The following is a 13,358-nucleotide window of genomic DNA, read 5'->3' as shown; positions in this document are numbered from 1 at the left end:
ACAACAACAATGTATCCGACCCCGCGCTTGCGCGGAGGCTATGTGTGACAACTCGCCTAGTGGGAACTACCTGCCCCGTGGGCCCCATGCTCACAGCGCTGCAGCGCACCGACCCCAACCCCTCCATTATGAGTTCTCTCTAACTCCATAATTAAGTTGTTGGTGAGCCTCGAACCCAGGACCTCACCCTTTAACAGCATTCCCACTGGACAAGCTGTCACCAATTGACCTGCAGATCAATTGGTGACAGCTTGTCCAGTGGGAATGTTGTTAAAGGGTGAGGTCCTGGGTTCGAGGCTCACCAACAACCTAATTATGGAGTTAGAGAGAACTCATAATGGAGGGGTTGGGGTCGGTGCGCTGCAGCGCTGTGAGCATGGGGCCCACGGGGCAGGTAGTTCCCACGGGGCGGGTTGTCACACTATGCCTCTAGTATGTTTAATATTACACTTAATGTAAATTTGACACTTTTTAATACATTATGGAAATTATTTTTTGCATTGCTTGGGAAATATTTTTATTTCAGAAAAGATATTAAGTGTTGAATTTTCAAAATTTTGAAAACAAATCAAACTTTTTTTTTTTGGTAAAAAACAAACATTGGTAAAGTTTAATATTATTAAGTCTCTACTTTCTTTGTTGTTGTTAATATGTTTAACATTGAAAACAAATCAAACTTATTAAGTTTCTACTTTCTTTGTTGTTGTTAATATGTTTAATATTACACTTAATGTAATTTGACACTTACATTATGAATTATTTTGACAGATGTACATACTAAGTTTTAATTTCTTTTGAACTGTGACTTGCAAAAGTTCTAATCGAACTATCGTATCAAAGTATTTTAATGTCAATAATTTATCTTGTTGCTGCAAATTCTGAACTTAAATTAAAAACTTCGAGAAACATTGTTCAAGAATCATATAAGTGAAGAGAGATAATAATGATAAAAGGTAATATAAGGGACGACTGGATTTTTTTGCTTCCACTAATCATGATCAAATTCTAACACTTCAATTTCAACTAACTCAATTACCAAACAGTAAAGAGAAAAGTCAAAAGGCATGATGTATAAAGAACACTAACTACTAGATTTGTAATGATATTTTCTTGTTGGTTTTTTTTCCTTTTTTCGACCAATCAAATGCTAATGACAAATCTCCATCCTCAATCTTGGCCCCTTTTAGTTTTTACTACTTGTTAGTTCTATTTGAACAAAAAGGTAACGAGTGATATAGATTACTAAATCTATTTCATGTCTTGATCCAACTTGTAAGCACATAAACCCATCCAGATATTTGAAAGTAAAGGAGAGATGGGCATCTTTTACAACATAAAGAAGCACATAACCACATACCTCAAGAGTTCCACTTTGCCACAAATGGTGTATCTCTATTACTTAATCAAAATGTTCCCTTATATAGGGGTTACAAGGAATAGAAAATAGGAAATTATCCAAAACCTAATACATCATGAAATACGAAAAGATCTAAAACAGATAAATGGAAACATCCTAGATCTATAGTCGGCCAATCTCTCTCCTCTTGGGCCGCCGACTCTCTCTCCTATTGGGCCACGGTTTGGCCTTGACTTGATATGGTTACTAGCAATCCACATTGTTCATAACACTCCCCCTTGGATGCTATAACCATATGGGCTTGTATCATGCACGATGTTGCCTCGTTAAAACCTCTCTAGGAAAACCAAAAACCCAAGGTGGGAAAAATGGAAACCGTAGACAGGAAAAAGAGTACAACGCATGACACTCCCCCTGATGAAGGCATCACTGAAGATCCTTCAGCCGGCGCATCCCTATCTGATGAACCAGCTTCCTGAACGTTGAGGTTGGCAGAGACTTGGTGAAGAGGTCGGCTGAGTTGTCACTGGATCGAACTTGAACTACTTGAACCTCCTTTGCCTTCTGCAAGTCGTGGGTGAAAAAGAACTTGGGCAGGATGTGTTTTGTCCTGTCTCCCTTGATGTATCCTTCCTTGAGCTGAGCAATGCATGCTGCATTGTCCTCGTAGATGATCATTGGTTCTTCCTTCTCTTGTCCCACGGCCATACCACTCTCTCTTAAGACATGGCCGGTCATGTTCCTCAACCAGACAAGCTCACGGCTTGCCTCATACATGGCTATGATCTCGGCGTGATTAGATGATGTGGATACTAAGGATTGCTTTGTTGAACGCCAGCATATTGCGGCTCCACTATGTGCGAACACATATCCTGTTTGAGATCTAGCCTGGTGTGGGTCAGATAAGTACCCAGCATCTGCATATCCGACCATGCTCTCTCCTGGCCGGTTGGTGTAGAACAAACCAAGATCCTTTGTTCCTTGCAGATATCTGAACAGATGTTTCACTCCGTTCCAATGCCTTAAGGTCGGACATGAACCAAATCTAGATAGTAAGCTCACGGCAAAGCTTATGTCCGGTCTAGTATGACTAGCTAAGTACATTAAGGCCCCAATGGCACTTAAGTAAGGCACTACCGATCCGAGTGCTTCCTCGTCCGGTTTCTTAGGTCCGAATGGATTCTTTTCTATGTCTAAGGACCTCACGGCCATAGGACATGGTAAGGGATGAGCCTGGTCCATATTAAATTGCTTGAGTATCTTTTCTGTATAAGTTTCTTGATGTACAAGGATGCCATTTGCTTTATACTCAAACTGTAATCCCAAACAGAACTTAGTTTTCCCTAAGTCTTTCATCTCGAATTCTTTCTTTAGACATTCGACGGTTTGGGAAATCTCTCCAGGGGTTCCTATTATATTCAGGTCGTCCACATAAACAGACATTATAACATAGCCCTTGCTGTCAAATTTCTTTATGAATATACATGGACTTATTGGATCATTCTTATAACCTTCTTTCGTTAGGTACTCTGATAATCGGTTGTACCACATTCGACCTGATTGCTTTAAACCATATAAGGCTTTATTCAACTTAATGCAATGTTGTTCTCGAGAACCTTTCTTATCTTTGAGCTCAATACCCTCTGGAACTCTCATATGTATTTCATTATCCAGTGGTCCGTATAGGTATGCAGTTACTACATCCATTAGGCGCAAATCAATGTTTTCCTTCACGGCCAGACTGATTAGATATCTTAATGTAGTCGCATCCACCACAGGGGAATAAGTTTCCTCATAGTCTATTCCTGGTCTTTGTGAGAATCCTTGTGCTACAAGCCGTGCTTTGTATCTCACTACTTCTCCTTTCTCATTTCTCTTCCTTACAAAGACCCATTTATATCCCACTGGTTTGACATCTCTTGGTGTCAAGATTATAGGGCCAAAAACGCCTCTCTTTCTCAATGATTCTAACTCCACGTTTATAGCTTCTTTCCATTTGATCCAATCTGATCTTAGCATGCATTCTTGTATGGACGTGGGTTCTAGATCCTCATCTTTATCCATGATCTCAAGTGCTACCTTGTATGCAAATAAATCATCAACGTTGATATCTTTTCTTTTCCATTGTTTTCCAGACATTACATGGTCTATAGAGATCTCTTGGTTGTCCGGCTCTTGTGTCCCGTGAAGCCCAGCGTCCGGACCTCACTTTGAGGAACGGCCGGATCATCGGGTGTGGTCGGTACGCTTGGCTCGACCATTTTTGGTCGGCTCAACCGATCCATCTATGTCCTGGATGGTTTCCTTGATGCTCTCGAATCCAGCACCTTTCTTGGATTTCCGAGGCTGTTTGTCTTTGGAACCAATTGGTCTACCACGTTTTAAACGTTGTTTAGACTCTGTAGCCACTTGACATTGTCCATCTTGGACGTCTAATCTTATAGGTGCATTACAAGCCGGGATGTGTGATATTGTCACTCTATTTGGGTCAGCAAATGTATCTGGCAGTCTATTAGCTAGCTCTTGAAGATGTATAATCTTTTGGACTTCTAAATCACAATCTTTAGTCCGAGGATCTTGCCAAGATGTTGATGGTCTAAACCATTCCATATCTTTTGTTATCAACCGGCTGTTATCTCCCCCTAAGGACGGATATGTGGACTCATCAAACTGTGAGTCTTCGTATCTGGCCTTAAACAAATCACCGGTTGTTGGCTCAAGATACTTTATAATGCTTGGGGATTCATATCCTACGTATATTCTCATCCTCCTCTGTGGTCCCATCTTAGTTCTCTGTGGTGGAGCAATTGGAACGTAGACGGCACATCCGAATGTTTTGATGTGGGACACGTCTGGCTCATGACCCGTAAGTAGTTGGGATGGTGAATATCTATGCTCACTAGATGGCCTGATGCGAATCAATTCCGTTGCATGTAAAACCGCATGTCCCCATGCTGATACCGGAAGTTGAGACTTCATAAGCAATGGCCGGGCTATCAGCTGGATACGTTTAATGAAGGATTCGGCCAAGCCATTATGTGTATGGACATGTGCCATGGAGTGTTCTACTCTTACCCCCATGGACATACAGTATTCATTAAACGCTTGGGACGTGAACTCACCAGCATTGTCTAGACGTATAGTCTTAAGAGGGAAGTCTGGAAAGTGTGCTCTCAGTCTTATCATCTGAGCAAGCAGTCGTGCAAAGGCTAGATTCCGAGTGGATAGTAGACATACATGCGACCATCTGGTCGATGCATCAATGAGGACCATGAAGTATCTAAACGTCCCACAAGGTGGGTGTATTGGTCCACATATATCTCCTTGGATTCTTTCCAGAAAGTTTAAGGTTTCTTTATTAACCTTGGCTGGTGATGGCCTAGTTATGAGTTTCCCTTGTGCACATGCTGCACATGTGAGATTTCGTGGGATCACTCCTTTAAACGTGTGCCCTTGTGAATTCATCATCAATTTTCGCATCATTCCTGTTCCGGGGTGGCCAAGCTGGTTATGCCATAAAGTGAATAGCTCGGAGGCATTTGCCTCGATAATACTGATCCTTGCATAGTATAGACCAGTAGACATTGCGGGCATAGTCTCTAGGATCCTTTTATTGCCTTTGGTGATCGAAGTTATGTTAAGGAATTCTTTGTTTCCTTCTTCCCATGTTTCAAGATGGAAACCATTCAATCTTATATCTTTGAAACTCAATAAGCTTCTTCTAGAGCTTGGGGAATACAAGGCGGTTTTGATCTCTAGGTGAGTGCCCTTAGGCATTAACACATAGGCTTGGCCGTGACCTTCAATCAGGCTAGCCTCACCCGCAATGGTATGTACCTTTGCACTTTGCATTGTGAGATTCATAAAGTACCTTTTGTCTCTAAGTATTGTATGACTTGTGCCACTATCCACCACAAGTATACTCATCTCATCATTCATTCTATAAATAAAATTTTTCTAAACTTTAGAGACTTTATAAGATCTTTAAAATTCTTATTATTATAAATGTCATTACATAAAATAAAACACCAAATCAAAGACATAAAGCAATAAGACAATGTGATTCGAAAACTAGTCCTTTAGACAATCGGATGTCTCAAAATCCATTTGGTCATCTTTGTTATCTTTGTCGGATTCATTGTCAGCATCATATCCATATCCTTTGTCATCATGACCGTTTTTCTTGGATCATGTTTGCCTCCGGGTTCTTGTTCTTGAGGTTCTCTTGATAGAGTTCGCACAAGTGTTTCGGAGTTCTACAGTTCTTGGCCCAATGGTTGTCCATCCCGCATCTGTGACATAATGACTTGGACGTGTAAGATGGTTTGGATATGCCACCTCGTCCACGGCCATAACTGCCTCGGCCCCGACCGTAATTGGAACCACGACCACGGTTATTGTGGTTTTCTTTTCGGCCGGTTGAGTAGTTGTCTCGACCGTTATGATTGTCACGCCTATGCCCCTTGTACCCACCATGGCTATTGCCGTATGGTTTCCTGTTGTCTTGGGTGTAGTAGGTCTCTTTGGGATCTTTATTTTCAACCTCATGGGCTTCGGGTAATGGTGCTGTCCCGGCCGGTCTGGCTCCACTATTCTTCATAAGCAGCTCATTGTTTGCCTCGGCCAAGAGTAGACATGAGATCAGATCAGTATATGTGGCAAAACCTTTTGTTCTATATTGCTGTTGCAACACAGAATTCGACTGATTGAAAGTCGTATAGGTCTTTTCAAGCATCATCATATCAGACACTTCTTCACCACAAAGCCTTAGTATTGAAACTATTTTGAACAAGGCTGAATTATATTCATCCACCGACTTATAGTCCATGAATCTGAGGTGCATCCAGTCATGCCTTGCCTTTGGAAGCAACACCATCTTTTGGTGATCATATCTATGCTTTAAAGCATTCCAAAGATCCAGTGGATTTTCAATCGTCATGTACTGATCTTTAAGACCTTCAATGAGATGATGGCGCATAAAGCTTATGGGCCTGTTTCTATTCTTTTCATTCTCATTGTTGTCCTCGGTGATAGTATCACCGAGTCCCTTGGACTTTAGACTAATCCTTGTATCTAGCGCCCACTCTAAGTAATTGTCTCCGGAGAGATTAAGGGCTGCGTAGTCTCTGTTTGCTATTTTCGACATCTGATTCACATTATCATATAAATTTTAGATTCATAATGTGATCACGTGGCCGCAGGATATAAGCAAGCTCGGCCACAACACGTCTTACGCATTTATGATATTCAAAACAATACTAATCGACCATGGTGCTATCAATCATGAGCCACACGGCTCTATAGGTTTACTTAATGCAATTAACCTAAACTCGTGTGATCTATATGCTGGCCGATCTTGTTTCAATCAGTTATGAATGCAATATCATGTTCGGATTCATGTAAAGCGATTTAAACTCTTTCATACTTCTCTTATAATACCTAGGGTTTTTAATCTTTTAAATTATATCAACTTATGTTTAAGGTTTCAAGGCCTTAAGTATTTGCATACTCAGTTAGATTATTTCAAACAATCTAATCATTCCTAAACCTCAATTCAAACAAGAAATCAAACAAGCAAAATCAATCTTAAAATCGGATTCTAGCTTCTTTTAGGGTTTAGGGTTTTCGATTCCTTTATTAGGGTTTGTCATGTTTCAGTTTGAATCAATCAACATACAATCAAGTTCTAATTGGAATCGCATATTTTTCTAGTTTTAAGACTTGTTGATTTTAATCTTATGGTTTCTTTTAGGGTTTCATCAAGAACATGTTTTCCATAATGATGGATTAGGGTTCTTAATCAATCTAGGTTCTCAGATTATGTTTATACCTTTGTTTTGTAGGGGATTTAAGAACCGGACCACCTGAGAATGGATGAAACTTCGAGCTGAGGAGAATGGACGCTTGCTGCCTCCTATCGGGTCGCGGATGGGGTCGATCGCGGGTTGGAGGCGTCCCGGCTGCGGGCTGTGCGGGGATCGGATCGTCTCGGGTCGATCGCAGACTTTGGGTTCGATCGCGAGCTGGGTAGCGGTTCTTCTGAGCTGGATCGTGATCTGAGAAGCTTTGGGATTCAAGATGGATCTTCTAAATTCTTGGATGAACTAAGAACAAGATTAGGATTAGGGTTTAGGTTTTGAGTCGCCGGTTTAGGCTTTTAGGTTTCGATTTTGGTCTCAGGGATTTAGAGGCTGTCGTGCTGATAACGTGTTGTGAACAATAGGGGAAATCGTGTATCTCTATTACTTAATCAAAGTGTTCCCTTATATAGGGGTTACAAGGAATAGGAAAAATGAAATTATCCAAAACCTAATAAATCATGAAATAGGAAAAGATCTAAAATAGATAAATGGAAACATCCTAGATCTATAGTCGGCCAATCTCTCTCCTCTTGGGCCGCCGACTCTCTCTCCTATTGGGCCACGGTTTGGCCTTGACTTGATATGGTTACGAGCAATCCACATTGTTCATAACAATTTTCTTGTTGTTTTTTTTGTCCTTTTTTCGACCAATCAAATGCTAATGACAAATCTCCATCCTCAATCTTGGCCCCTTTTAGTTTTTACTACTTGTTAGTTCTATTTGAACAAAAAGGTAACGAGTGATATAGATTACTAAATCTATTTCATGTCTTGATCCAACTTGTAAGCACATAAACCCATCCAGATATTTGAAAGTAAAGGAGAGATGGGCATCTTTTACAACATAAAGAAGCACATAACCACATACCTCAAGAGTTCCACTTTGCCACAAATGAGAGAATATCTCAGTCATGTTCTGTCTTAGTTATATTCGACAATGGTATTGTATATTTCAACTAACAGAACCTGCTTTTATGTTCCACTGTGCTTGACAAAACTTCTTCTTGTCAGCTCTCATTGACCTCATAACTAGAAAATAACGTTTTACTTACTTGAAGAATGGTTCCTTGGTTTCTTTGAGTTGCCTCCGAATCCCGCTGCGATAACCCCTCACCATACTTCAACTTCGCCTCCTCGGGTACTCGCCGCAGCTTTGTCGCAGCAGTATTGACGGAGCGGAAGTACCGTCTAGTAACCGATAACGCGAAGATAACGTTGAGTTCTAAGAATACCCGTTATCTTAGTCTTCTTAAGATCTGTTGAATTCTCAAAGAATTTCCAGAAATAAGGAATCAAGAGTTGTTTAACACAAAGCTCTTAGTTTTATAAATCAATAATCAAAGTTGTGACTCTTACAAATCAAGAGCTCACTATTTATATTAATAAAAAAAGACCTAAGTCCTTAAGGATTAGGATCTAACCTTCTATCCTAAAGTCTTTAATCATTTATTTTTAAGAATACTAATGTTTATCTAGAAAAAAAAATAAAAAGGAAACTATAAAACTAAAGCCCAAGAGAAATAGGATGCTAGGATGCTACGCTGCATCAGGTCCCTCTCCCGTTGAGAGATTCGTCCACGAATCCGGACTATAACATTTCGCATCATCAGGCTCAAATTGGAACAAAGGTTTGACATGAAAAACATCAGAACAACACGCATCAGGTGGAAGGAGCGTCAAGTAAACGTGAACTTTAAAAATTTCTAGAACCCCCAATGGCCCTATAGTCCTCGCCGTTAGCTTATAATAAGAACTAATAAATTCCATGGCCTGCGCACAATTACTTGTGAAGTCCGGAGCAACCCCAAAAGCAAATGCTCCACACAACATTAAGCCACAAACAAGATCATCACGAAAGCAATCACAAAGCAACATGAAGGCAATCATGAAGCCAGATAAACTACTATTCTCATGTTGTACCACCCGAAATGTAGGAGATTAAACATAAACCACCATAACGTCCACTTGTTCACTACTAGCGGCAACGAACTCGAGATTCATGAGACGCACGACGTCAAACTCAGTTTTTAAAACTCCAAGGTGTAGTTCATGTAAGAATGAGGCGAAAGGCAAACTGTGAATGGTCGGATACACATATCCTACGGTCAAAGAACTCCACGAGCGTCTCTCAAAAGAAAACATTCTTTCCATGATCACAAAGAGCATACGGTTACCACGATGAAACAGGAAACGTCGAACATGATAGGCCACACAAATGCTTTTCTTGACTTGCACCAGCTGTATGTCCCCATTGTGAATGGTTAATTCCCATGAAAACACATGTGCATCATTGAAGATGTTGGAGAAAACAAGGTTGTGATTCCCCAGAGCACAAGAGAACAAAGACTCTCTCTGAAAAAGATCTTCACGAGTATTCAAGTAACAAGATGTGTGGTCATACGTCGGGACGTTCATCACATCGTCCAAGCTGAAGTCACAATCCATTAAACTTGTTGAATCCTGGAGAAAACAACAAAGACAAGTCGGTCGCACAAGATACAGCTGATCATGAAATAGGGTCACTGCCACCAACACCGTAAGTCTCTTGGATCTTGCGTCTATAAATTCATCAGCGTCCTTTAATATTTCCCACAGAAGCCGAGACCATTCAATACAATATGGTGACCAAAAGACAACAGCTCCATGCACTAAACGAATTACATGGTGGAAGATTGAACAAATTACCCACTTGCTTGAGTCGCAAGCAACAGCAGTCCACTCCATTGGTGTCGTAGATGTGTAATTAGAACCACACTTGGTACGAAGCACAACTTCTATTCCCTTCTTAAAAACTCCATAGCATACCCCAACTTGTAATGAAAAGGTATGAACGAGCACCAAAGCCTCAGTTGTGAATGTGTGAGAAAAAGGCCACAAAGACAAGAGCTGCTCGTGATAAGCTGTAAGCACGTTCGCGTCTAGCGTACGGCAAATCACACTGGCAAGAGCATAATCCCTGGCTTCTTCCTCCGCACTTGCAATATCGTCGGAAAGTGAGAAAGAAAAGACTCGTCTGCACTGTTTTCTATTAACCACATATGTGATATGTCCATGGTTTTTATCCATGCTCTCCAGCTTCACAATATCATGTGGAGAAGTACCTTCAATTTTCTTGTCAAGTTTGTTGACGACTATACCACAGCCTGATAGTGCAAACTTTATGGATTCTCGTTGCTTCCATCTTGTATTCCAACGTCATCCTTGCAAATACCATATACTGGCTCCATAGAAAATTCATTCTCTGTTGGCAGACATCTGTTTGCGTCTATACACTCCAACGAAGCACTAAACTCATCATTCAAATCAACCCTTGTTTTATTTTGTTCAGCAGATTTACCACGGACAAAAACAGATTGTGAATTTGATGAATCTCTTTGACAACCAAGACCCATTGTTGACTTCTCTTTTCTTCCCATGCTGAAAATCATGTCTAAGCTTGCAGATCCCTTGTTTAACACGCAAATTTTCTTGTGTGTCTCGTCCAATTCATACTCCAAGTTTCTGTTTTTCTCTTTCTCCAATGCAAGAGCTTCCCTATGATAAATGAACTTGTACTCCAATGCATGTTTTTTCCATGAAAGATAGTTTACTTAAACAATCATGATGAACATGGTCCAACTTCAGAACAGTCCCAGTTTCGTCTAACAACTTCGTATAGGTAGAGCCAATGCTTCTTCTTTCTTGTGTTTCAAAAGGACTTACATATGAGTGTTCTGTATTTGGATCACGATCTGGTGGCTTACGAAGCAAGTGTTGTGGAGATTCCGTTTCTCCCAAACAATAATTTATATGCAGCGTTATGTCACTTGTACGAGCACCCTTGATTACCTTGTGAATATATCCTCGAGTTTCTTCTTCACTAAAAAGCCGGTCTCTGTAGTAGTGAAAATCTCTAAATTCTTCACCATCAAGAACATCATCTGCAAAGTCTTTGTGACATCTCATCCCCAATTGGCTTGTGAAGGTGGTTCCATCTAGAAACGTATTTCTATTCATATCATGGATTTTATGAATAACTATTGGTGACAGAACCTTATCTTGAGAAGACGTGTCTCCCTCATGTGCTGTCCCGTCTGATTTGTGATGTGGTTCCCTGCAATTATCATAGACGAGTGTTGTAGATAATTCATCATCATAAACATCATATATAGGCGTGCCTACAAAGCCTCTGCCTTGATCGCAAGGATTCTCCAAATCATGAAGTTGTTTCTGGTTATGACTTGTTTCTGCGAACAAATTGTCCCTAAAAACATCATCTTCATCCCCCTCCTCACAATCTTGAGTAGTACATAGTTTTTGCTGTAGATTAAAAACACGGGCAGCAGTTTCAATGAAGTCACGTAATAACTCTTGCCGCTTATGCCTAGATTTTCCTAGTACTCCATCAACCGCAGATATTATAGCTTGCTATATTATGGAGTTTGTATGATTACGAAGTGTCATTGTTTGAGATGAACTTGGATCGAGCCCTAATAAAAAATTAAAGCTCCTGGATTCTGATACCAAATGACGGAGCGGAAGTACCGTCTAGTAACCGATAACGTTGAGTTCTAAGAATACCCGTTATCTTAGCCTTCTTAAGATCTGTTGAATTTTCAAAGAATTCCCAGAAATAAGGAGTCAAGAGTTGTTTAACACAAAGCTCTAAGTTTTATAAATCAATAATCAAAGTTGTGACTTTTACAAATCAAGAGCTCACTATTTATACTAATAAGAAAAGACCTAAGTCCTTAAGGATTAGGATCTAAACTTCTATCCTAAAGTCTTTAATCATTTATCTTTAAGAATACTAATGTTTATCTAGAACAAGAATAAAAAGGAAACTATAAAACTAAAGCCCAAGAGAAATAGGATGCTAGGATGCTATGCTGCATCAAGTATCAAGTCCGTTTGCCTTGCTAGACAAGCAATCAGCTGGAGATCTCAGCTCCACGTCCAACTTCTTACAGAACAAACCCATGTTTTAGCAAACTCAGCTGCTTCCACGAGAGCATAGAACGTGACCTAAGATACGCCGCGAGTTTCTCCGGTGAATCGCCAAACCGGATTCCACCTGAGAGATTGTACGATTAACAAATACAAACCGAACCATGTCTCCAAAATGTACATAAGAACCGGATGAATCGAACGAAACCGGTTTGGTATTCATCAATCTCGGTCACTCTGTAGAACCAAATCCAACAGATACAGCCGAAAAAAGAGGCTGCGAAAACCCGGAACGCAATCACTCCTCCAGTTCTCTTCCCTGTCACGAAAATCGGTTCACGATCGCCTTCATTAACCGAAATAAACCGGTCGTCTTCTTTAGTCATATTTTTCATTCTGTGAGGTTTGTATGAATGAAAACGGTACGTAAAGTAATTAATTATATGTTATTTTCACTCATTCTTCTTCTATTGTACAATGTAAATGTTGCTTTGCTGTCTCTCTCTCAATTGATCCATATTAAAGATTAACAAACCAAGCTGGTTTTATTTCTGTTTACACTAATGACATAGAATCGCCTACCACCATTCTCATCCTGTCTTCATATACCAACATTTCCATTGGTAAAATGTCACTGAAGTCTAGAAGTTTTAGAATGTTTGCTGTTTCTGAACCACTGTCGCATATAGTTAGTTAGTCACACAAAATTTCAGTAGAACATGCACTACAAGAAAACAATCGACTAAATCATCTGTTCTATATTGTGGCACCCTAGCCTAGTCACAAATTCGTCGAATATGAAAATTGGAAATGAACCACTTGCTAATCCATGCATATATAAAAGTTAAATCTCTCTCTTGATCATCTGTTTTTAATTCAGTGTTTGTATTCAAATAAAATGTTTGTCGCCGTTACTTACCCCGGTTTCCTCGCTCTGCTCCTTCAAAATTTCTGGATCTGTTGTCTCAAAAGATGCTTCCCAACGCTCTCATCCGCTCAAGCCCCTCAGTCGATGAACTTGGGGCCCGATAACTCGAAGACCTTGTCCGCTGTCCTCTGCTCATAGAGTCGATAAGATAACACTCTCACCATTTTCTCTACGGGACCCAAACTTCTTGTTTTTACTCTGATATAGAGTCTTCAGGCTACTAAGTACCTCTCCACAACCCAACAAGTATTCAACTTTGGTCTCAACTACAACCAGCGAAGGACAT

Source organism: Brassica napus, chromosome C6 (assembly GCF_020379485.1).
Source record: "Brassica napus cultivar Da-Ae chromosome C6, Da-Ae, whole genome shotgun sequence".
Taxonomy (NCBI): Eukaryota; Viridiplantae; Streptophyta; class Magnoliopsida; order Brassicales; family Brassicaceae; genus Brassica; species Brassica napus.
The sequence above is the reverse complement of the archived record's forward strand: the minus strand, read 5'-3'. Positions refer to the sequence as shown.